The sequence below is a fragment of the Piliocolobus tephrosceles genome, chromosome 9 (assembly GCF_002776525.5).
Source record: "Piliocolobus tephrosceles isolate RC106 chromosome 9, ASM277652v3, whole genome shotgun sequence".
NCBI classification, from domain to species: Eukaryota; Metazoa; Chordata; class Mammalia; order Primates; family Cercopithecidae; genus Piliocolobus; species Piliocolobus tephrosceles.
In genome coordinates this window covers 116,822,891-116,847,705 of record NC_045442.1, presented here as the reverse complement: position 1 = coordinate 116,847,705, position 24,815 = coordinate 116,822,891, and the positions used below count along the sequence as shown (strand labels likewise).

Here is a 24,815-nt window from a genome sequence, read left to right as displayed (position 1 = left end):
AAATTGAGTAAAATGTGTACGCAAGGGCTCTCTCTAATCCCTGGCACAAACATGAGAACTCAATAGAAGGTATTATAACCCCAACTATGTGACAAGTAACATTTCATACTTTATTTAGAGGCCTGGAAATCTCTGTATAGGAAACTCTACTTCTCTGGGCTTCGATTTCTTCGAAAATGTTACTTCAGTTGAATGACCCGCAGACTTTCTCACTGATAACGTTCAATGGTTCTTGAACCCATTCATGCCACTAACATAAGAAGCTTCTGCAAAGTCTAAAAAGGTCTGTCTATCACACTGCCAAGGTGCTGCATGAAGTTCTGAATGGCTCCAGTCGTTCAGAGTAGGGCAGGAAAACAGGCAGGCCTGATGACAAGGGCCTCTCGTGCTGTTCTGAACGGAGGGGACTCACCTACAGATTTTTAAGCTATTGAATAATAAAAGAGAATTGTACTTCGGACAGATACACTATGCACTGAAAAATGCTGCCTGATGAGAATTCTACCTTTAATTTCCACTAAGCAGCACATGGAAGTCATTATTTGACTCTACTATCCCAGAGAATTGGGAAATCTCATGCTTACAGATGGATTTTGAGTCCTTGCTTTTCATGTTTTTCCCTTTCCAAAGTTCACTCTGGGCCCAGCTCTCTGGCTATCCCGGGTACTTCTGTTGACTGCTTTCCAGAGAGGTGAATTACCATTCCCTCGGAAAACTTTCACAACTGGGCCGATAAAACAAACACAGACCGCGGCTGGCTTGCCCCAGCAGACTGCTCTGGCTCCATATCTGCATATTTCTACATCAAACAGATAAAATAAATTCAAAACCTAATCCTATAAGATTTAAAAATCAGAACTTAGAGATTATGCTAACTTTCATGTTTACCTAAATATTTAAGACCTAATTCTATCTAGAAGCACTAACACTTGAATCCTTTCTAAAACCATCTCTTGGCACATGGTAATGTGTACAGTTTACAGGTGTCTACCACCAACCAAAATGAAACAAACTTTTGAACTGCTATAACTTCTGGAAAGTTGAAAGTAATTCCAAGGTATTTTTGGAGAATCTGTTTTCTAAGCTGTCTCTAAGATTCTGGCAACCCCTGGCAATACCCTGAGAAACCCAAGTTACGTAAGGTGGAGGCGGCAAACTCCAGGCCAGGTCAGCCTGAAAAGGGAAAGATACGGCTTGGATCCAAAGCCTCCCTCTCAGCACCCACAGTTCCCAGACAGGCAGGAGTCTGAGTTCCAGTAAGAATTTTTACCAAAGTGCAGTTGGTTTCATCACAAACTCCTGATTTGCCTGGCCCTAAGGCAAACCTAAAAATTGCCATCTTAGACCAGGAGACAGTAGCATCACCTGGTACTGAAAGGCAACAGACAAGTGCCCAGGGGATTTCTGTGGCCACCAACCTGGTACACCCAGGCTTAGAAACGACGTCCCGCCAGAGTCTTATGCGTAAGTGCAGGAATGTTATTGTTTCATCTCTGCCAAGGCCCATGACAGCTGTAGGACAGTCCCCTGTGGCTTCCCAGGATGGTCATTTAAAACAATGACGAACTCAACAAGTTAGCTGCCAATATGCGGTTGCACAAATGCCAAACAGTGAGGCTCTTGGGAAAGTATCACATTCATTTTCTCGTCAGTTTTTTCATCCCCGAAAATGCATTTTTACAAATAAGGCACATATTTTATATTTAGAAAATGGCAGAGGAGGAGGGAGGGAGTAGAGTACTACGGAAGGCAAGAAGTATCCGACAGACATCTGCCTACAGCAACCAGAAGCTGGCCCAAGTGAGGTGGGAACGACCAGTAGGTGGCGACGGCTCCTCAACTAATGAGGTGTCCAGAGCCGGAATGGCAGGTCCGCTTTCCTTAGGACAGCCAGAGTGGGGCAGCCATGCCTGCTCTGCCCTCCTGCACTGTAGTCAAAGCACACCCCAAAAGCGGTTGGCCATTCTGAGAGATGCGGTGAAAGGAATCCATCTTGGAGTTGGTGTCCATGTCACCTGGGGGTATATGTAAGCTTCCCCCGTCACTTGGTCCTCATATGGCCCACGAAGTCGGGGTCATGACTCCCCAGTCTCCAAATGAGGCTGACAGCTTCAAGAGCATGGGTTAGAGTGGGGCTCCCTGCATCTGCATTCCAGCTTCCTCACTTGCTCTAAGTGTGATCTTGGGTAAGGGCCTTCGCCAGTTCAACAACAGCAACAATGAAAAAGGACTGATAGATCTCACAGGGTTGCTATGAAGAGGAAATAAGAAATGCACCCACCGGTCTGCGGTGGCTCACACCTGTAATCCCAGCAATTTGGGAGGCTGAGGCGGGCGGATCATGAGGTCCAGAGATGGAGACCATCCTGGCCAACATGGTGAAACCCTCTACTAAAACTACAAAAATTAGTGGGGTGTGGTGGCACGTTCCTGTGATACCAGCTACTTGGGAGGCTAAGGCAGGAGAATCACTTGAACCCAGGAGGCGGAGGTTGTAGTGGACTGAGATCGCGCCACTGCACTCCAGCCTGGAGACAGAGCGAGACTTTGCCTCAAAAAAAAAAAAGGAAAAAGAAATGCACCAAACACAATGTCTACAACACAGTAAGACTTCAACAGATGTCACCTGCTATTAGTGCTGTCACTGGCAACGAATAAGAATAAGTTAGTAACAATAACGCTGTCACTTGCTGCCCAAGGCTACCCAGATTTGACCTTGAGTCTGTGTAATTCCAAAAGCAAGCTCTTAGGCACTCCATGGGCTGGGATGACGATGGAGGAACCAGGTTTGAGTTTAACAGAATGATTTCCTGTCTCTCAACAGGACGTTGGAAGCTTTTTAATATCACAGCTTTACGATCCCAAACAGAAAACATCTTGCAATGGATGACATTAAAGTTAGATGGGAGGCAGGAAAGACAAACTTCATTAAAACATATTAATATAAATGTTTTTTCTAAGAATGTTTATGGCGGTGCCATTCATAATAGTCCCAAACTGGAGGCAACTCAAATGTCCACTAACAGTAGGATGGGTAAGTAAACAGCGGTGTGCTGATACAATGGAATACTACGTAGCAATGAGAATGAACCAACAATTCTGCAAGCAAAGCACAGCTGAATCTCACAAATACAATGTTGAGCAAACAAAGCCAGATGCAGAAGACTATATACTATATGCATCCATGTACATAATGTTCAAAACCAAGCAAAACCAACCTTTGATGTTAGGTGTCAGGATAATGGTTATTTTGGGAGTGAACAGATGGCAGTACAAATGGGGCTTCCAGGGTCTGGAAAAGATTGTTTCTGGATTATACAGATTCTGGTGACACAGGTGTGTTCCCTCTGAAGTTAGATGGGAGGGAAGCCCCTCCCATCTAGGTGTGTGGGGTCTCCAGAGGCATGACCGAGAGAAGAGGACAGGGCTGTGGTCATCTGCCTGGGCTGCTGGTGGCGTTAAAGGGAGGGAAGAGGAAATGTGACACAGGTGTTCACCCTCAATCAGTACACTTTTCATCACAAATTCACCCTCAATCAGTACACTTTTTTGGTACATGCCTCCCTCTGCACGTGTAAGAGTACATGTTCAACAGCTATTAAAATTACTATTCAGAAGTCACTTAGTAGCTGCTGCATTATGACAATTCTGTCATTTCATCCATCTTAAACTGTGCACAACCCATGGGAAGTTATACAGCATAATGGAAAAAAGCATCAGGCTTGAAGACCACCCAACTTGAATGAGAATCCCTTGTTAGGTCACTCATCAATTATGTGATTTTATAAAATTATTTAACTTGAGTCTTGATTTCCTCAACTGGAAATCAGAGCTAGTACACTTGCATGTGCAGAGTTGATCTCAGCATTCTCAAAAACTCATGGAAAACATCTACCATCCACAGTACTTGCCCACAGGACAGAAGCTCAACAAAGTGGGCAAACAGTCCCAACAAACTAATTCATTACTCCAACTCTCTGTTAATGTTCCATCAACACGAAAGTGAATGACCATATACCGCAAGTACACTAGTTTAGACAAAGAATAATGATGAACCCAGTCTTGGCCTCTGTTCATTTTTCCAATGTGGACAGGGAAGGATGACAGAGGGGTCAGGGAGGGAGAAAGTGTTGTGGAAGAAAGAAAATGACTGGAGCAGGATCTCACAGAGGCTTGTGCCAAAGTTGGGTAACCCAAGACCCAGCTGCTATCTGTCAGAAGAAAGTGAGGCTGATGGTCAATCAATGACAGTTTGGGTTGCTTTCCATGGAAACTAGCAAATTACTCCTGCAACTGAATTTCTTCGGCCTTACACCTCCCCGAAGTCTCAATCTTGGCTAAAAAGAGGCATTTTCTATATTGTCCTAATATATCATGATCAAAGCCAAAGTTGAAAAAAAAAAAGCAGCTCTTGCATAATCTAGTTTTGCCAGGAAATTGGATATTCAAACAAACTTAGAGAAGACTGAAGACAAAATATATAGAGAAAATGAAAACAAAAACAAAAATACTCTAGGGTGTGAGAACAAGAAGTCTCTTGATAGAAGAAAACTAATAGAAAATAAATAGAGTCATTCAATTCCTAGCTCAGGGGAGGAGGTAAAAATGGTTTAAGGGGTGAATAAAATCCTTCAAGGGCCCACAGCCAACTATAACAGCCCCTTGTCTCGGCAAGAGGCTGATCCTTGGTGACTTTTTTCACTCAGTTGAAAGTCCTAGGACTGCAGATGAGACACAAAGTCCACACCCCCACTTCCTCCACTCCTGTGCAGATTCCAGAATTCTCTGGTAGACTGCAGAACTACCCTCATCCTGTGAGTAGTACGTGGTGGGAGGGAGGAATGTCCCCTAGGCTCAGCCAACAGCAGCACATCTATGGGAGAAACGAGAAGGGCGACCAGACGTCTGCCATCTTCACCGTGTGGAGGTGACACACAGTCGGAGCCTGCTCTGCTCTGCAGCTCTGGGCGCCCCAGCCTAGTCAGTCCCATCTGAGGCCCCAAAGCACAGAATGTTTATCAACCAAACAGGTGCATTTGGGCTTATTCCCGGGACAATGGCTGGGCCTGAGAACTATTCTAGAGAAATTTCCCCCTGAGAAGGGCCTTGGCTAATGTTCCCCAGACCAACTGCTACCCAGGCGCTGGCAGTGTCACTTGGCCTGTCAGGTGTTATTTCCCGTAAGAAGTGCCTGTGCCTCTGGCCCTCAAGGTCTGCCCCCAAGGGCTGTGATCAGTGGTCAATAACAGAAAACAAGTGTCATTCTTCAAATATTCACAGCAACAGCATGTTACTATCTGCATGACAGTCCACACCCGGGGGGCTTCCCTCAGGTCATCCAGGGCTCCCTCCCTTGGTGACACTCTCCTGGGCCTGTCCTGGGTCTGGGGCCGGTGTCCATCTCCTTGCTGATGCAAAGGCAGCCCCTGGACCACCCTCCACGTCCCCTCCCACCTTTCTGCCCACACTTCCTCTTCCCTCCCTTTAACGCCACCAGCAGCCCAGGCAGATGACCACAGCCCTGTCCTCTTCTCTCGGTCATGCCTCTGGAGACCCCACACCCCTTTACCCCTTCTGCTACATGAGCTGTTTCTGAAGTGTGTGTGAAGATCGTTCCTGTCTTCCCGAGCTCTGGCTCTGAAATACCAACTTCGTACTGGAGCGTTCACCTCAGAATCAACAGACATCAAGTTGAGCTCCATCTTACTCACCATTTACTGAGGGCCTCCCGGGTGCCAGACACTGCCCAGGTGCTGGAAAGGACACTCAAAGGACAGAGCCGACCCCACCCCACAGGGCCTACACTGCAGCGGAAGTCATCACAGGCAAATTTGAGTTGGAGCTATTGTTTCTCAAAAGTAACAGAGGCGACAGCACACACACCATTCTTCCGCTGAGAAACAATCCCTCGCAGTCTTCCCTTAACTTCCTTATTTCTCCAAAAGGTTCTATCTCACAGGTTTCAACCCTAAGTACAGAATCGATCATCAGTTCCCTTCCACAAATGCATCTGAAAATCATCCCCTATCACCAGCCGCTCATCCTTCATCCTGGGAATGATGCACTTGGCTTCTCCATGGCCTCCATCCCCCCGGCTGCCTTTCCCCCTAATCCAGCTGCATCCTCAGTCAAATCCAATGAGCTAACTCATTTCATCAGATCAGGGCCACCGAGCTGAGCATCAGTGGTCACCTCAGGAGAGGATGCTAAACTGCTTGGCCTTCTGTGGCCCCCTTCTCGATAGCAGAGTCCTCAACTACCTTTTCAAATGTGTGGTTCTTAACTCTCTGGCACCAACTCCAGTCAGCCAGTACACACCAAGCCCGTGCACGTTCCCATCTCCAGCCCTGCTCCCGATATCTTCCCAGGCAGAAATCCGCCCCCACTGGCCAGTCAAACTCCAAGCACCTTGCAAAGACCAGCTCACAGCCTGCCTCCCCCAGTCTTCCTGGGGCCTCTCCTTCTGAGACATCTCCTCCTGTTTGAACTGCTGTGGAAGAACTGCACTGGACATCCCTTGCCCCAGGCACTTCCCCACCCGGTGAGCTAATTTCCCACGTGTTTCCACATTGTCTCCCCTTGAAGGACACAGAAGTGAATCTCTGCAGAAGGGAAAAGACCTCTGAGCAATTTCCATCCTCTCCCCTCTGCTCTGGCACAATGGCTTGTACATAGGCCACACAAAGTAGCAGTGGCCTCACAGTGACTAGCAGACACACAAGAGTTAGGAGAAAGCTGGAGCTGCCAACTCGTTGTGCCTCTGGCTGACCTCCAGAGGCCCACAAACCTCTGCTCTTACCCCCTATATTGCCTTCCCCAGTCCTGTGCACCTTATTACAATTTACTGAATGGGCCAGGCAGGGTGGCTTATGCCTGTAATCCCAGCACTTTGAGAGAGTGAAGTGGGCGGATCACGTAAGGTCAGGAGTTTGAGAATAGCCTGGCCAACACGGTGAAACCCTGCCTCTACTTTAAAAAATAAACATACATACAAAAATGAGCCAGGGATGGTGGCGCATACCTGTAGTCCCAGCTACTTAGGAGGCTGAGGCACGAGAATCACTTGAACCCAGGAGGCAGAGGCGGCAGTGAGCCGAGATCACGCCACTGCACTCCAGCCTGGGCAATGCAGCGAGACTTCATCTCAAAAAAACAACAACAACAACAAAAAGTATTGAGTGAACAGGATAACATGGGCGGCTGAGAGTATCCACATGTAGGAACTTACCCCACCAAGTCTTCCCTGGCTCCCCTTCAGTGTTTTCCCTTTACATTCCTGCAGGACTCCGTTAATACCTCTCCTAGGATACTAAAGTCTGCTTCTATTAAAATTAAATTTGAAGTTGTCTTCTTTCTCACGTTAAGCCCATAAAGGGAAGGCCTGACTCACACTCATTTCTTACCCTCACAAACATTTCAGTCACATGGTAGGCAGCCGAAATAGACCAGATAATGCTCACTTTATATTTAGAAGGGCAGACATCAGATTTCCAAAAGGACCCAAAAACAGAGTAGGGGAAGTCAACCGATGCTTTGAACAAATTCTGTGTCTTCATTTGATCTTAAAAGAGCTCAGAACTAGTAAGACATACAATCTTCTTAACACACACCACTACAGAGAACCAAATACCCATTTCTCTAACCAATAGACGTGCTTCCTCTTGAATAAGATGGCTCAAAAAAAAATCCTCACTAGAAGTCCGTAACACTAATTGCTGTGTATGAATAGTGTCTTTTGCCAAAGAAAGAGGACTTAAAACTTTTGTCTGGTGGGAAATAGATATATTAGTACACTGGCTTGCAAAAATATTCCCATGAAATAATTAGTAGTTCATTAACATGCAGCACATCAATCTGCAAAAATTTCTAAGCAATCGAAATCCTGCCAATTAATGGTTTCTTTAATAAGTGATTGCCTTAAACTCATTGGCCTTAAAATTGATAAATTACACTTAGCAAATAAGATTTGATAGATGAGTATTAAGTGATTTGGAGTTTCTCTCTCCTATGTAAAGTAGCTTGATGAAATCTGAAATTCAAGGACTCTTGATTTTACCACTGAAGCATGTTCTGTGGTCTAACAGTGTCACCCAGTGGTAAAAGGCACAGTTTGGTGTTCAGGGAAGCTGTTGCTTTTTCTAAAAAAATAACCATCATACGTGTTTCTTTACTAAAAGGAAAATAAAAAAAAAACACTTTTTTGAATTGCAAGAAGAAAACCAGTATGTAAATTCTAAAAAACATGACCGGCACAGAAGAGAGCAGCTCGTCATCCAAGGCCACTCTGAAGCCTTTGGAGACCACTCAGGAAGGAGCATGCAGTCCTGAGCTCAGGAGAGGCGCGGTGGCGTAGGACTCATGACTCAGAGCGGTGCAGGAGGAGCTGAAATTAGTCCATTCCCCAGGCCAAATGAGACACCACAGGCCACCCTCGCTTTCAGCTGCACTGTGTCCTTCCTGCTTCGCCCATCTGCCATGCAGCCACAATTGTCCAAAGTTCAGCTCTTTCAGAAAAAAAAAAGCAACCAATTCTGTTCCAAGGTTCACTATCTGATCCTAAAAACTTAAAACAAACAAACAAACAAAAAAACCAAACAAACAAAGAACTCTCATATGGTGAAGCTTAACTGAAATAATAAATTATTTAGCTTCCTTATCTGCAAAAAGAGAAGGCTGTGCCAGATGACCCTTGCGATCCCTTGTAAGTGAAATGTTCTGACAATAGAGAAGAGTTTGGCTTATCTGCTGGTCTCCACCACACAGGCTTATAACCAAGAGGCCTACAGCTCTTGTCCCACCCTGAGGGCCTGACTGACCTGTGAAGGGCCATACCTTGGCCTCCATTCACTCACCCCTGTTCCCAAGAACCAATGACTTGTCTACATGAAGCCTACTTTGAGTAAGTTTTTAGGTACGCATGTTGAATTACCCACGCTGCACCCACCCTCACTCCAAGTCCCCCGAGGAGAGACTCAACTGCTTGGCCCAGGATTACAGAGGCCCACACGGGAAGGCAGAGTGGAGCAGATGTTATTTAACCACAAGTCTGTATCCTGGGGCTCCCACAGTCAAGAAACACATTTTTTAAAAATCAAGACCCTTGAACTAGCAGCAGTAGTCACCCATATCATATATGATAAACAAAAGTGAGCCAATGTTTATTCTTCTTTGCATAAAATCACCTATACCAACACCTATACATTACAGCATCATTCACATTAATTCAAGTCTGAATCCCAGAAACTCTCCTGAAATCAAGCCACAGTTCAGCCCTATTCTTCCTCCCTAGTTTCTCCTGACATACCTTTGCTTACTCTATAAATCCACGGATATTCTTCTTGCCTACTCTCACCAAAGCCCAAATACACATGAAAAAAGTTAATGATGAAGTTTTTCTTATTCCCTTACATTTAGAAAATCAGCATCTACTCTCATAGACTACTTGTAAGAAGCTAAATTTCTGCTACTCTCTTTCTGAAGAATTTGTTGGCAATGTGTAGCAAAAGGCCTTACCATGAAACACCCTTGAACGTGGTTACTTCCACTTTTAGGAATTTACCCTAAAGAGATCACCAGAGATGTAGACAAGTGTACACAGAATAGTATTTATTCTGGCATGGTCTATGATAGTGGAAAAAATGGAAGCCATTTAAATATCTAACAATGGAATACAATGCAGCTTAAAATCATTCCTTATTAAAATAAATAATGAAAGGGAAAATATTCACAAGGCACTAAATAGGAGAAAAACATCAGGTTCCCAACAGTATGCCCTTTACTTTGGAAAATAAATGCCTACGTGTGTGTCTGTGTGGACAAATGCACAGCACAGTGATCCTCAAAGTGTCATCCCAGGGTCCAAGGCATCGGCACCACCATGGAATTAGTTAAATGCAAATACCTGAGATGCAGTGAATCAGGGTCTCTGGGGGGTGGGCCCGGCAACCTGTGTTTTCATCATGTTTGCTAAGTGTCATATAACCTTTGCGGTAGACATTAAATTTATTCCATTGTACAGACAGGGAAACTACGGCCCAGCGAGGCCAGGTGACTTGCCTAAATCTACAAAGTTAATCAACTGGCAGCATCACGCAGCTAGCTCCAGAGTCCACGCTCTGAGCCGCTTTGCTACAGCACCTCCCTATATTAACTCTCCTCTTTGGACGTGTGCTCTGTGCTCTTTCTGCTAAATTAATGGCGGGATGCATCCCACTGTTGTCTGATCATCTTCATAGCAGTTTAGCGCTTCTGTTACAAAGCTATTGATCTGGGGTTTGGGGGTGTCTTGGGCACTATCACTAACATCCCCATTAACATACTTCTTGATGAAATACCTGGTTGACATCTTTGAAGGCTAAAAAAAGATATTTAGATCTAAGTGTACGTTAAATACCAGCACATATAAGCAAAAACTTGAATGCCATCAGCGACGGCATGCAGCATGATACTGACTAAACACACGAGGCACTTGTTGCCTGCTGGAGTGGAGCAGCCATGAGGCAATCCCATGCACAGCTTCTAAACCACCTGGCCACCATCTTTGAAATTATACAAGTTTTCATGGACTTCTTTTCCTTTTTTGGTGTTTGCATGATTTCAAAACTTGCATGTAACAGAATCCTTATTTACATTATGTTATTTTACAGTCACAACATTAAAATTGGTAAAATAAAGGTATCACACTTAATTCCTAAACTGCAAGTTCCTGAAGAAAGAGGCCTCCCTGGGAACTTTTCTCCTATGTTATTTTCTGAGGAGAAAACACGTCGGTCATTCATCTCAGGAAACTACAAACAGGATGGACTGAGAAGATGGTTGATTTCGGCCTAATCATTCATGAGAGGAAGGAAACTACACAGACCGCGAAAAGCTTCCTGCTGGGCTAGCTTTCAAAGCCCTCAAACACTCCTGTCTTCAAAAGCTGAAAAATAATTCCGTGATATTTATGACCTGGCCCAACTGGCCAAACAAACTAATACTTTCTTTTTCTTTTTTTTTTTTGAGACGGAGTCTTGCTCTGTCGCCCAGGCTAGAGTGCAGTGGCACGATCTCGGCTCACTGCAAGCTCTGCCTCCTGCCTGGGTTTACGCCATTCTCCTGCTTCAGCCACCCAAGTAGATGGGACTACAGGTGCCCGCCACCACGGCCGGCTAATTTTTTTTGTATTTTTAATGGAGACGGGGTTTCACCGTGTTAGCCAGGATGGTCTTGATCTTCTGACCTCATGATCCGCCCATCTCGGCCTCCCAAAGTGCTGGGATTACAGGCGTGAGCCACTGCACCCGGCCACAAACTAATACTTTCAAAAGAAGAGACTATCTGCAAACAGACTTAATGACAGAAACTGTAGAAGGAACACCGACCATGTGTTCAATTTCCTCATTATGACAGATGAGGAAACTGAGGCCCAGAGATGAAATGACTAAGTTAAGAGAGTGGCAAAGACATTCTGGACCACACAGTGGCAAAGCTCAGACTAGGACCAAGATCGGAGTCCAGTCCACTCTTCACTACCCAACACTGCCTCTCACTTCTGACTGCTTTGCAAATTTTCTAAATGGATTGCTCACATTTTCTACTGAATTGTGGGTGTTTTGGCACTGTGAGGTGACACCATTAACTTTACCTCTGGATCAGTAGTTGGATGGCATCTCTGAAGACTATAAAACATGTTTCAACTATAAGTACACTTTGATAACAGCTCGACAGTTTTATCTGCCTCTATAGCCGATCAAAGTTTTAAGACAGTACAAAGTCATCATGATTATTTTTAAAGCTTCTCAAGCTAGGAAAAAACTACTGCCTTGTTTTAAATTTGCAGTATTACCTCTAAGCAGCCACAATGTTTAAAAACCAGTGACTGCTCAGACACAGTTATTTAGACACCCTCTAAGTCTCTACTTCCCACTGCATCTTGCTCCTATTAAAACCTACTATTCCTCAAGCATCAGTATTCCAAATGAAATTAAGTCAGTTGGTGAACAAATTAAATTCAACCCTACCAACCACCAAAGTAAAGACCAGTCTAATTGACAACTTGACCCCAATATTCCCATCAGAACATAATGAAGGCTCAAAAAATGACACAGATGGGCCCACACTACCAAAAAAAAACCAGATGCCCCCTCTTCTCACCAACATGTATGATTGCAAATCTTTTACTGCACGGCCACTCTAACTCTACTTAAATCTCCTACGTCCTAGATAAAAATTGTTGGGATACCCAATCACTGAATTGTTCCTACCTCCTGGCCATATCCAACCCAGATCTGGCCCTAACTTTCCTAATGCCACCTTCAAACCACCCAGTCCAACCACAACCCCAAGTCTGCCTTTCCAAAATAATCCCAGGGTTCTTCTGGGTACACCGGCCCCAGCAGAAGCTAAATGAAGCCAACTTCTGTATAACTACACGTTGTGTTCCTGGTGGTTTTTGGCTGATGAAATTAGACACTGTCTGAAGTAACTAGTAACGTACAGCAGAGTAGAAAGTACCTTAAATAAAAGGTCCACAAACCTAAATCCTGACTTCACTCTCTGGGTTTGTTTCCTTACTGGTAAAATGACAGCCAGTCATCCTATCATTTTATAAGTTTTTCATCTCAAATCTCCAGTATATCTGGCCAAATTGTAGGTCAAATAGGTTTGTTTCTATGGAAGAGTATGTTCTAACTTCCAACCACTCACTCACTACAGGTTGAGCATCCCTTATCCGAAACACCAGAAGTATTTCAGATTTCAAATCTTTTCCGATTTTAGAACATTTGCAAATGTTTGGAATATTTCTGAGTATCTACACTCTGAAATGCTCCAGTGAGCATTTCCTTTGAGCATGTCAGTGCTCAAAAACTTTTGAATTTTGGAGGATTTCAGATTTCAGATTTGGGATGTTCAGCCTGTATTTCACTTTTGAAATACTGAATTAGTTAAGTGTTTGTCTGGAAAACTTCATTTTTCACTCTTAAAAAGAAAAAAAGAGACCTTAATGCCAGAAACAACGGTAACAATGATGTGTTTTTTCTGCAGGCTTAAAATGCTCCATAATTAAAAGAATTTAAGTCGGCTCTTATTTGATTTCTGCTTCTGCAATGAAAACTGAGCGTGAGGACTGAGACACATCTCTGTCTGGGTCTTTGGAGGATTATCTGTCTCTAACCAAACCCTAGAGAACAGCTATTTCCATGGCCCACGTCCTTTCAATTCAAGTCTGTTTTCCTACTTCCCTCTCTTGAGGCCACCTCCTGGGCTTTCTGTGAACAACCAATAGGCAGGTTTCTTAGGGAGAAAAGCAAGAAAGGAGTAAAGCAACAGCTGTCAGCAAGACCAGGACCCAGAGTGCTCTCTGGTCGACTGAACCTGGTTGACTGAACCTGGTTGGCTTAACCGGTCGCTATGTCTCCTATGGGGGAGCACAAGATGGGCCTGAAGATCAAGGAGGGAGCAAGACGTGGTCCAGGAGCTCCCAGCCTGTAGAAGACAGCAGACGTGACAGACCCACCCAAGGGTCAACAACTCTGAACACGGACACCCTGGGGGTCCAGGGGGAGGCATAGAGAGGCCTCAGGGACCAGACGCTCTTCCAAGAGCACCTCCTGCCGCTCCAGGGGAGGCACGAGTGCCTTCGTAGACAGTTTCGTAAGGATGCGTGGGACGCAGGTAACAACACCTAGCTGCAAGTAGCTGGAAGCGCGGGGCTCCTCTGCAGCTCACACGAGAATGCTGGAGTTGGCCCAGGGCTGCTTCAGCACTTGCAGGTGGCAGGAGGGACCTGGGCTCTTCTCCTAGCCCTGCCTCAGCTGCCCCAGGCACACATGGGAATAAGGGAAGGCAGGGACAGCCCCTGAGGGGGGCTCTCTCCAGCTGGAAGGTAAGGCGCTCCCAGAAGCCTCTGGGGGCCTTCCTCCATCGCCTCATTGGCCAGAACAGTGTCACATGACCACTCCAGCCGCAAAGGGTGCCAGGAAAACGCAAATTGGCATTGAGCAGGGAAGAGGGGATGGCAATGGCTGTCAGGTGGACAATCAAGCCTGCTCTACACGTACACATGCACACACACGCGCGCACACACACACACACAGAGTTACCGACTGAATGCTGAGTCCCCCCCTAAATTCCTATGTTGAAGCCCTAACCCCCAAAGTGACAGTATTTGGAGGTGAGACCTTTGGAAGGTAATCAGGTTTAGATGAGATCATGAGGCTGCAGTCCACATGATGGGATCAGTGTCCTTATAAGAGGAAAAGAGACCAGAGCTCCTTCTTTCTCAGTCTCTCTCCCTGTACTCTCCAGCCCCAATGCCTCGTGAGCGCACAATGAGAAGATGGCTGTCTGCAAGCTAGGAAGCCAATCTGCTGGCACCTTGATCTGGGACTTCTAGCCTCCACAAGTGTGAGGAAATAAACATCTATTGTTTAAGCCACCCAGTCTATGGCATCTGTTATGGCAGCCTAAAGAGACTAAGACACATATGAAATTCAACCGCCTTCAGCGGCAGGCCATCCTCCTGACAAGGGGCTCGCCGGGCCGCTTAGTTAACTGCTCTGGATCCCAGCTCCAAGCTGAAAGGGACACAAGAGCAATGGGAGTTTCTTAGAACTGCTAAGTACTCGCAGCATCTATAATGAAAGCTGCAATAAGTAACAAAGATGAGAGAAGTTTAGACCTTTTAGCCTCAGCTTTTCCATTTCTGTAAAGCCTCCCTTTTAAACTAAGGGAGATTTGGCAAAAGTTTAATGTAAATACATTTGTAGTGAGTGTGGGCACTGGAATGAGGGAGTAAACTACACTGCCCCTGAACTTTCCTGATTCAACTCTGCACATTAATTCAACTCCCTCTGGAGGCTTGTGGTTCTAAGACACCAGGCCTTGCCATTTTCCCACAGGCTGCCTTGCAGAGTCACGAGTAAACAAAAGCAAGGCAACCCCAGCTTGCTTTTGTTGAAACTCACCACCAACAGTGATCTCAGTCACTCCATCACAGCACACCCAAATCCAGAAACTCGAAGTGATCTCCCCACAGGACTGAGCTGAAGCCTTTCACTATCTGTATGGACAGTAACAGACACAGGAAAACTTAAAAGTAGAATGGGAAAACGACTGCATCCTGCAAGTGAGCATCCTACTTGGCAAACAAAGAACACAGAACGATGAAAGCCTAAAAGCAAAGAGCTCACTGGTAAATACCCAGACATCGGGTACCACTGCATAACAACTTTTTTCTTATGGGAATGGAAAGGAGGCTGTTTTAGAAAATATTCAACATTTCAAAAAATCATGTAATTCTAGAGTTAAATGAGGCCTTGGAGAAATATCACTTCATTTTAGTGATGAGGAACACAGGCATCAGTCATAATCCAGATCCTATAGAACTGAAGTGATCCAATTCACCCTGACTCCAACAGGATGCTTTTAAGGATCATTTAAGACTACTGCAGTAATCTCATGTCTACTTTGTAGTTTCCATCCTCAAGTCAATTCTCTCTCTGTCTCTCTCAAAACAAAGCCTTAATAGTCACTCCTTCTCCTACTACACAAGTCTGTGAGAACAACTACTACCTACCACTGAGTCTACAGCCCTAGTCCTTGGCTGTTGGTATGAGGACTTTTGCCCCAAGAACCAATACATCCTCCATCAAGTTACATCAAGTTACTCACTCTGGCAATTCATTGCATTGCAATCAAGTCTGTTACTACCTAATAACTCTATGGTCAAGGAATGTTTGCCCAAAGTCTCAACGCATCATCAAGGGATTTAAATCCTATAACAGCAGTAATGACTCAGGGAAAGAACAGAATAGAGTGGTATGGTAACCCTCAAGTAAATGCTCTACCTGATACAAAGTCCACATGAAATGGAAAACTCTGCTCCTTTCCCTGAAGTTACCCAAGTTGTCATGCTTTTTCTTTTCTTGTAACAGGATTTATTACCCAAGAACCCAGCATCCCATCAGCTTTGACTTCACTCACAGCTCTTATCACAAAGGCCAGAACTCTTTTAACAGTACCTTTTTTAAGTTCACATAAATAGGAGCTACTGGTTACTTTAACTAAATGAAAAGGACAAGGACAAAAGACACAGCAACACACTCATAACGAAAACTTGTCTTTTACTGACAGCTGGTTATAAAGGAAATCATTCATCACTTCTAGAGGAACAATTGTAAAATAATCATCTAACAAGAAACTACAGATCATCACAGCTACTTCCTTTATGCCTTAAAAAAAATTAATCTGAACAGCTTAATTACAGTAGAATAGTGTATTTGAAAAGGACAGTCTGTGTGGTCACATCTACTCTGTGTAATTGCCTGTGATAACTGGCTTGGCTACGTGTGACTCTCCCACCTAGAAATGATGCTTGGGAAGATCTTAGTGGAACCACAGAAGGAAGGAGGATGATGCAAAACATTGCCACCGTGATGACCAAAGTCCTAAACCCTAAAAAGGGTCACGGTGAATCCACTCAATGGTGATGGAAATACAGCTAAGAAAGACTCAGTTATAAGCACTTTCCTTCTCTGCGCAGACTTGCTCTAAAGAACTCTGATCAACTTTCTAAAATATCTCACATCACAGGCTTTCAAATTTTTCTGTCTGTAACCCAATTTATTTATATACGGTGACCCAATAACCACACACACCCAACAATGAAAAAAAAATGAAGTCAAGGTTTCCAGGAGAAATACACAGCCTTTACAACATGCTATATACTCTGATAAGTTCATTATTTCGGCCAGGCGTGGTAGCTCATGCCTGTAATTCCACCACTTTGGGAGGCCAAGGCGGGTGGATCACTTGAGGCCAGGACTCAAGACCAGCCTGGGCAACACAGCGAAACCCCATTTCTACTAAAAACACAAAAATTAGCCAGGTGCACACTCGTAATCCCAGCTACTCAGGAGGCTGAGGCCCGAGAGAAGCTTGAACCTGGGAGATGGAGGGGTTGCAGTGAGCCAAAATCTCACCACTGTACTCTAGCCTGGGTGACAGAGTAAGACTCTATTTAAAAAAAAAAAAAAAGTCACTATTTCACTTTGTTGTAATGCTTGTGGTGACCCACTAAACTAATTTTATGACCCACTAACGGACTGCCTAACAGCTTGGAAAATCCTGCCCTAATTCACTTACTTAAACTTGTCACAATAATTTGGCAGCTCTCTTAGGACTAGTGAAAGCACACGAAAACGTCCAACAGAAATGTACATTGGATGAGCTGTGCTATACCACCTGTCATGATCCCTTTCAAATGGGACACATTTAAACAGTTTTATCTGGGTTAATATTACTGATAGTAAGACATCATCTTCTCTTCCACCTAATCTTTAAACTACCCTTCTCCAATTGTTAAAAAATAATCTCAAATCTTTTTACCTGTGTGTGAATGAGGGAGGGAACAGAAATTAAAGATGACTTCAATAATCGTATCTGTTCACAGTTAGGTAAGTTTTTCCCCTACATCATGATGAAAGCTGACGAATAAAGATGACCAAGACAGTAAATTGCCCCGCACTTAATAAAATACTTCGTAAAGCAGTTCCAACAGTTTCTCTATCCATAAATAAAATAAAATCAGCTTCAATTGCATTTTCCTTTTAAAAAAAAATAGTGAAAGTCAGTAACAAGTTTCTTAATGACAAAGCAATCATTCTATCTATATAATTTTCTAAGAAGCTGAACAAAATTCCACACCCTTAGCTCAAATTAACAATGGGAAGAAGGAAGTTCTCTGGTCCCTGGTACCAGGAACCAAACAGTCAAGGGCCATTTAACCCCACCACGCAGGAAACTGGGCAAAAACAGTAGGGGAGACACTAAGAACTGAGATACTTTTCATCCCGACCAAAAGAGACGATACAACAGTAATAGCGTGACTTGTAGAAGGAGCCCAAGCTTTAGAGTCTGAGCAACTCAGTCCAGCTCTGCCACGTATCAGCTGGCCTTAGTTCAGCAGCAAAAACAAGGAAAATAATTACTCAACTAATATTAGCTTTGAGCTGGGCAGTCCTAAATGCCATTATCTCAGTGAATTTTTACAACACTCTGAGGCAGGTTCTGAGGGCCAGAGAGGCTAAGAAACTTGCCCAAATTCATATAATTAATAACAATTAATAATGGGAGGGGCAGGCTTCAAACACGGGCTGACTCATTTTAAAGTCGTTGAGGGGATTCAGGTAGCTTTCTGAGCCTGTTTTTCCTTGTCTTCACCCTCCTAGGCTTGCTGCATGGATTGACGCCTCTGGCCCATCCTAAGAGGCTCACTGCCACACGTATGTCATATATAATTAATGTACGGTAGATATGGACTCACCTCATCACAGGTATCTCAGGTAAGCTGGCCTCGCCTGTTCAGAGAGTTAGAAATGGGCTTTTACTTTATCTCCTTTTCCTCTACCCTCCCACTGCCTTACCCCCACAAACACACCTCCCCCACGAATACTTTCCACTCACCTTATGGCAGTAGGACCTAGTTCACAGCACTGCAGGCATGAGAAACATGACACCCATCATGAGTATGTTTACCAAAGGAAGGGAGGTGGGTGCTAGCATTGTTCAGACAGGGCAAAGGTGCAGGCAATTCAAAGCCAAGACAATGACAGAGAGCCACGAGGGCCGGGACTCAGACTGGGCAGAAGGAATGTGCTGGGACAGCCATTAGATTAAACTTACTGACCCAACAAGGTCTCTGCCACCCAACAGAAGGGAGGCAAAAGAGGGATGAAGGCTGGTACGGCTGGTGTGAAATGGATTGAACCAGTTGTGACTTGGGGATCTGGCACAAATGAGAGGGGCAGGGTCTCAACCATGCCAGGAGTTCTGCTTAAGGCAATAAACAGTCTCACAATGGAGTGTGGCATTGCGTAAACATTGGTTTTGGAAACAGGAAGTACCAGTACCAAGCAGCTAATAAGTTTCAACAGAACTTTTCAAAACAGGGTTACACTGTCCCTTTCTTTCCTGTGTATGGTAGATGACAAATGCTATCCCCTCCAATCCTCTACCAAAAAAGTGGGTCAACAGAAGCAGTGATGGGCGGTCAATGAAGTTAACCGAAGTATATCAACCAAAAAGCTCATTTAACCAAGTAGATGAAAAATATGCCAATCACCTGATGACTGAATCAGGCATTGTTTAAAGCAAGTATGTAACAATTGTGAGTATGCAAGCTCTGGTGGTCTAACAAGTTACCTGTAAATGTCAGACCAAAATTGTTAGTTGTCATAGCAACAGTACACAACACTGTCTGCTCAGATTAGTCATAAGCAGTTGAGCTCTTTGTTTTACATTATAAGTATACAACTAATTATTATAAAAACTATCTTCCAAGTATTAAGAAATCAATATAAATCTCTCAAACCAGAGGGATTTATAACCAAAGTCATAATCTTGACTTGGAGAAAAACACCCATAAGCCTAAATGATATAAGCTGAATTTATAAATGTTTGGGAAACAAGACATTGTTATTATGAAGTTGTTTAATAATTTGAAGACTTTTTTTTTTACCTCAAAGAAAAAACATTGATTATAAAACTGACTACCAGATTAAATAATATTATCTAACAAAAGCAGACTTACAAAGACATCCATTATTTTAATTAAGTAGTGATGACATTATGAACTTGGAATCATACTTCCACTGACGTCATTTAATGCCTAATTATAAAACAAAGTATTCTAAACATTTTACTTCTGTCTTTAATCTAGTTTTATTTTGCTCACTCTTACTTTTTTAAGTAAGTTGTTCCCACCCCATTAGCAAGAAATAAATCTTGTTTTCTCTTAAAATGTTCACTTCAGAGATAAAAAGATTCAATTCAGTGACTTGGAAAAATTGCGCATTATTTGTTTCCTCACTGCATCTGCTGCTGAACCATTTTCTCTACAATTAAACATCATGGCTTTATCCAAGAACACAGGTCTATCTAAACGTCAGAAACGCCAGGCCCAATCCTTGCTCTGCCACCCAGGAGGCTCGGTGCCTTCAGAAAGCAAGACGCCCCCTCAGCGTCAAAGTATCCTCACCTGAGCCCCGGCCTAGGCCATCAGAGGTCCTCACTAATCAGGACAGGCCAATGCTAAACTTGCAGACATCTTTCTCTCTCACACACACACACACACACACACACACATTGGGCAGTGCAATCAGGCCACACGTGACAGGCCTTTCAAATCCACACACCCCACCCCCAAAAGGGGAAACAGAAATCTGATTTTACCTGGCTCTAAGTGCAACGCCGAATAACAAGGTGAGTCCTAGGACACCTCTGATCCATAGGAATCCACATTAAAGCTTGTGCACTGCTGCCTGGGGCCCTCAGGACTTGCAGGTGACTAGGCACAGAGAGAACACAGACCAAGCACATTCCCTTCTCAATACTCAATATACAAAACAGCACTATTTGACTAACAATGATTAGCTTAAAGTGACTTTCCAGAGCCCTCGTCCTTCCTGTCATCAGAATTGATTGGAAGGCCAGTAATTTGATATCGGAAATTTACAATTGATAAAGTCATCGATGGTGACTCCTCCCAAATGCATAGAAGATCTGGAAATGCTGATCTCAGAGTTTCTGGACTGTTCAGGGCTTGACCAGGATTCTCTGGTTGAAAAAGGAAATACACCAGTCAGCACTCAGCATGCCAGATAGCAGCCCAGGCCAAAATATTCACATTTGACAGCCCTGACCTAACGAGAGCTCAGCTCTGGACAAAACGAAGCTGTGCACAACGTTTAGACTTGACTGACACCTACTGTGTGCCCCGTGCTACTGCCCCTCACTCGAGATCTCCCTGGCCCACCTGGGCCACAGGCCACACCTGGCTTCACAAGGCATCCTGCAATGGAACAGCAGGCAAAGATTTAGAAGGCCACCTCAGCAAGTGCCACTTCTCAAAGATACCTAGATAGTTTTGTGGCTAAAATAAATAAATAAGTAAATATTAAATAAATAAATAAATATCCAAGTTTTTGTTATTGAATAGAAAAGGTTCAAAGCAGGAAATGTGCACTAAGAATGGACTTTCTCCCCATGGGATTGTCAGGGCCTTTCAATAGCTTCTCCAATACCCCGGCAGCATCCCTCGCCCCCCACCTGATCTGACCTGGGCCTGCTTCTCATGCCTCATGCCAGTCTTTCCACCACCTTGCTCCCTGCGCCTCAGCCACACAAGCCTGCCTTCATTCCTGGAACACACCGAACTCTTCCTGGGCTGCATGTCTTGGTGCACACAATGTCCCCACCCGGAGCACGTGCCCCTCCCAAGCCAGCCCCCTCCCCACACTTCTCCCGACCCCTGGCTCTTCCTCACCTTCTCCGTCTGTATTTCAACATCATCTTCCCGGATCACCAATCCAACACGGGTCCCTCCGTGGTCAATCTCTGTCCTAAGTTTGTTTCCCAGCTCTCACCATCTGTAACTGTTTAATTTATTGCCAGCCCCATGTGTGTTTTTGATCTTCTCCCCTCTAGATATTTAGCTACCTGGGGGCCAGGGCCATTTCTGGTTTGTACCTCACTGGATCTTCAGGGCTAGGAATACTAAATGTTCAATTATCATCTGTTAAAGTGATGAAATGCCTCAATCAATTGTGCATGGAGAAAAGACGCAGTCTATAAACATTTGTGTTTGTACTAAACTGGTCATGGTGTGAAAACAGCTGCTCACTGGTATTGGGCACAATTATTAATTTCTAGCCCCTATTTCTCCCTACTAAGTACCCAACCAGGTTGGGTCTGTGCTCTACTGTAATCTCTTGATTAAAATGGGATTCTCTGTTATTTAACTGTTTAAAACTGGTAACAGAAATTATATCAACGACGATGGTTTGGTTCCCAGGTAATCCACAAAAATACCTGCTACTACTGGTTAACATTCGAAGTGCTTACTGCATCCCAGGCACTGTTTTAAACACTCATATTTCATCTCAAACTTCACAACAGTTCTACGAAGGAGGTATTATTATCCTTATTGATGGAGGAGTAGCTGAGGTCCAGGGGGATTAGCAGCCTGCCCACGGTGATGCCACTGGAGGGGCCTAGCCAGGACCCAGCCAGGTCCCAGCCAGGTCCACCCGATGCCAGAGTGCCAGCTCTTACGATAGTTCATCCCTTGCTAATGGAGCCCACAGGCTAGGAGGCAGGAGAGATGAAGTAAAGCTGTCTCTTCCCGATTTGGAGTCAGGCAAACCACTTTCTAAAATGTTTTTAGAAAGAGACTGAATTCGTCTTTTGAGTCCCTCTCTGTGAGTCCAGGTAATTCCCTCCTAATTCCTCAAGCTTGCCCTCTCTGTTCCTCAGTGTCCTCTTGCTTCCCTGGACCACCCCATTAAATGCACCACCAAGCTTGGGCATTCATGACACAGCCCATAATCACCTGCCTCCCCTACCAATGTGTGTGTGTGCATACACTCACACACATACACGCATGCACACACACACACAAACATGCGCACACACACACATACCCGCACACGCACACACAGACTCTTTCAAAAGCTCCAATTTGCTCCCTCTAGCTTGCAGAAGACACAGGGTAAACAAGTCACCTAATTAAAAAGGAAAATAATTCCTTGACCTTCCTAGAGATGCTAAAATGCATAACTTTTTAAAGGTAACTTATTCACAAAGCACCGTTTGAATTATTACACAGCCAAATGAATGATCAAAATTGGATGGCAATTTCCAGAAGCGTCCGGAAAGAGAGTTGTGTGGAAAAGTCATCTGGCTACTGCTCACCTGATCTTGATTTTTTTTTTTAACTCTATATCTTCTCCATTTCTGAACTCAGTGTAAGGTGATCCTGACTGTGCCTCTGGTGAACGCAGGAAGGACTGGAAAACTGGGGTTGGGTGGGGAGTTGAGCAGGGAGCTTGCTAAGTGTGTGGAGCTGGAGATCACCTATAGTTTGTGGCTGGATTTTTAAAACACAACACCTTAATATGTTCTGCCAGGTGTAGTGAAAATGTGCCTGATGAGCTTGAATTCTTATTTGCTTCCGAAAGCTCTATGTGAAGGCGAGCCCAAATTAGGAGATGAAAACACAGAAGGAAAAAAAAAAAAAAAAAACAACTTCAACTGCTGAGTTGTGTGGGTCCAACAAAGAGTAACAGAACTATGCCTCCTTCAAAGCCAAGCTGGCTTTGTTGATTTCCATGTGAACCAACTGGCCTAAGCTGACCTCCATGTCCCTTCCAACGCAGTCCAGCTGTGGCTTTCAACCCCGGCTCACACATCAAAATCACCTGTGGAACTTCAAAAAAAAAAAAAAAAAAAAAAAAAACTGGGGTCTAGCCCCAGCACAGGGAGCAGAGAAGGAGAATCGATCAAGATGAGCCACAAGTACAACACGGCTTGTGCCACAACACAACCATGTCCAGAGGGCAGGCTGGGGAGAACTGCAAGAACCATTTGGTGGACCCGACTCTTCTCCCCTATCTCCAGGACCAAGCGCGTGAGCCAGCCACCCACCCGCGCAGCCAGCTTTCATGAGCGCAGCTTTGCCAGCACTGAGGTCTGAGTACCAGGGACACGGTGATGAACGGTCCCGGCAGACCTGCCAAAGAGCTTCCATTCTAATGGAAACCATACCAGGGAGATTTAAATCCCCCTGTTCTCCTAAAAAAAAAAAAAAAAAAAAAGGAGGGGGCAACTGAAAAGGATCCCCTAAGCAATTTCAGCACGGAACTTCAGTCCTTCAGTCCTATAAGCCTGCGGCTTCTCACACAGTTCTCAGAGGACTTTTCTGTGTAGTATTGGATTAAAGGAACTGTAAGAGCCTTCTCCAAATGTGGAGAGAATCATACTAGTATAAACCTCAACCTCCTCCTCCTAATTCTTTCCATTTTCATACAATCTCTGAATTAACAAATGCACAACCCTTGCTTCCCCAATCTCATTGCAACCTGCGTGCCAGGCACTCTACAACCCATTGTTCTACTCAATAGCCTGATCCAGACCATCAAACAGTTTTAGTCCAGTGGCCCTTATGTACCCCACACTCTCAGCCTGAGTGACCACCGTGCTCTAAGACCAACGGTTTGTCCCATCTGCATTCTGGGTGGTTTATTTTTATTTATTTATTTATTTTTTGTCTTTTCTTTCTTTCCCAATTGGAACAAGCGCCCATCAAAGGCTTAGGAGATAATAAAAGATGTTCAAGAACAACTCCAAGATCCCTTTTAAGAGTCTTTCATCTTTCTGTAAAAACTAAACCAAGATACACAACATATGAGTGTCACCTAATATCACATGCTAATTCAGAAGCAAGCTATACGAAGCAATAGGAAACACAGAGCTGTCAGGGCGGGAAAGCCCCGGAGGCTCGAGTCAGCAGTGACACCACAGGGTATTCAAGGAGCACCGATGGCCTGCAGGTGGCAGAAACAATGGAGGAACCAGCCTGAGTCAAGGAGGACTCACTAGGTAAGGGTGGGAAATGGGGCTGAAGAGGTGGAATGAGTGGTCAATGGGAAAGATCGGGAGTCAGGTGTGGCTCACCTGCGACAGGGGCCTCAGCAAGAGACAGGTATGGGGACACTGTTTTAGGCACATGGATTAAAAACACAGCTGCCATCAACATTGATTCAGCCTGTGTAAATGGCGCGCCAGTTTATTCTCCACAAGATCTTAATCAGGGTGGCTCCTACCACCTCCATTCCCATCATCAAAATGGTTCAAAGGATGCCAAAGCCCCCATGTTTACACATTAGAAATCCAAAATTGCTTCCTGACAACCTTCCTGGGCTTTTCATGTCCCTGTTTCTCCCCCTACGGAGCAGATGACTGTTCTGGGCAACAGCTGGCGGCAATGAGTATAA

General features: G+C 44.6%; 1 protein-coding gene across 8 annotated transcripts in view; it reads right to left on the bottom strand.

Moving 5' to 3' along the window:
- The window catches only part of FAM107B (family with sequence similarity 107 member B), a 257,812-nt gene that overhangs the window by 16,747 nt on the left and 216,250 nt on the right, over positions 1-24,815 (bottom strand). Inside the window, exon 1 of one of the 8 annotated variants that reach the window (XM_023223112.1) lies at positions 20,215-20,324. The exons of the other annotated variants lie outside the window; for them this stretch is intronic. The gene's annotated coding sequence lies outside the window, so the exon portion shown is untranslated. Of the gene's footprint in view, positions 1-20,214; positions 20,325-24,815 lie in introns of those variants that run through there. 8 annotated transcript variants of the gene reach the window in all.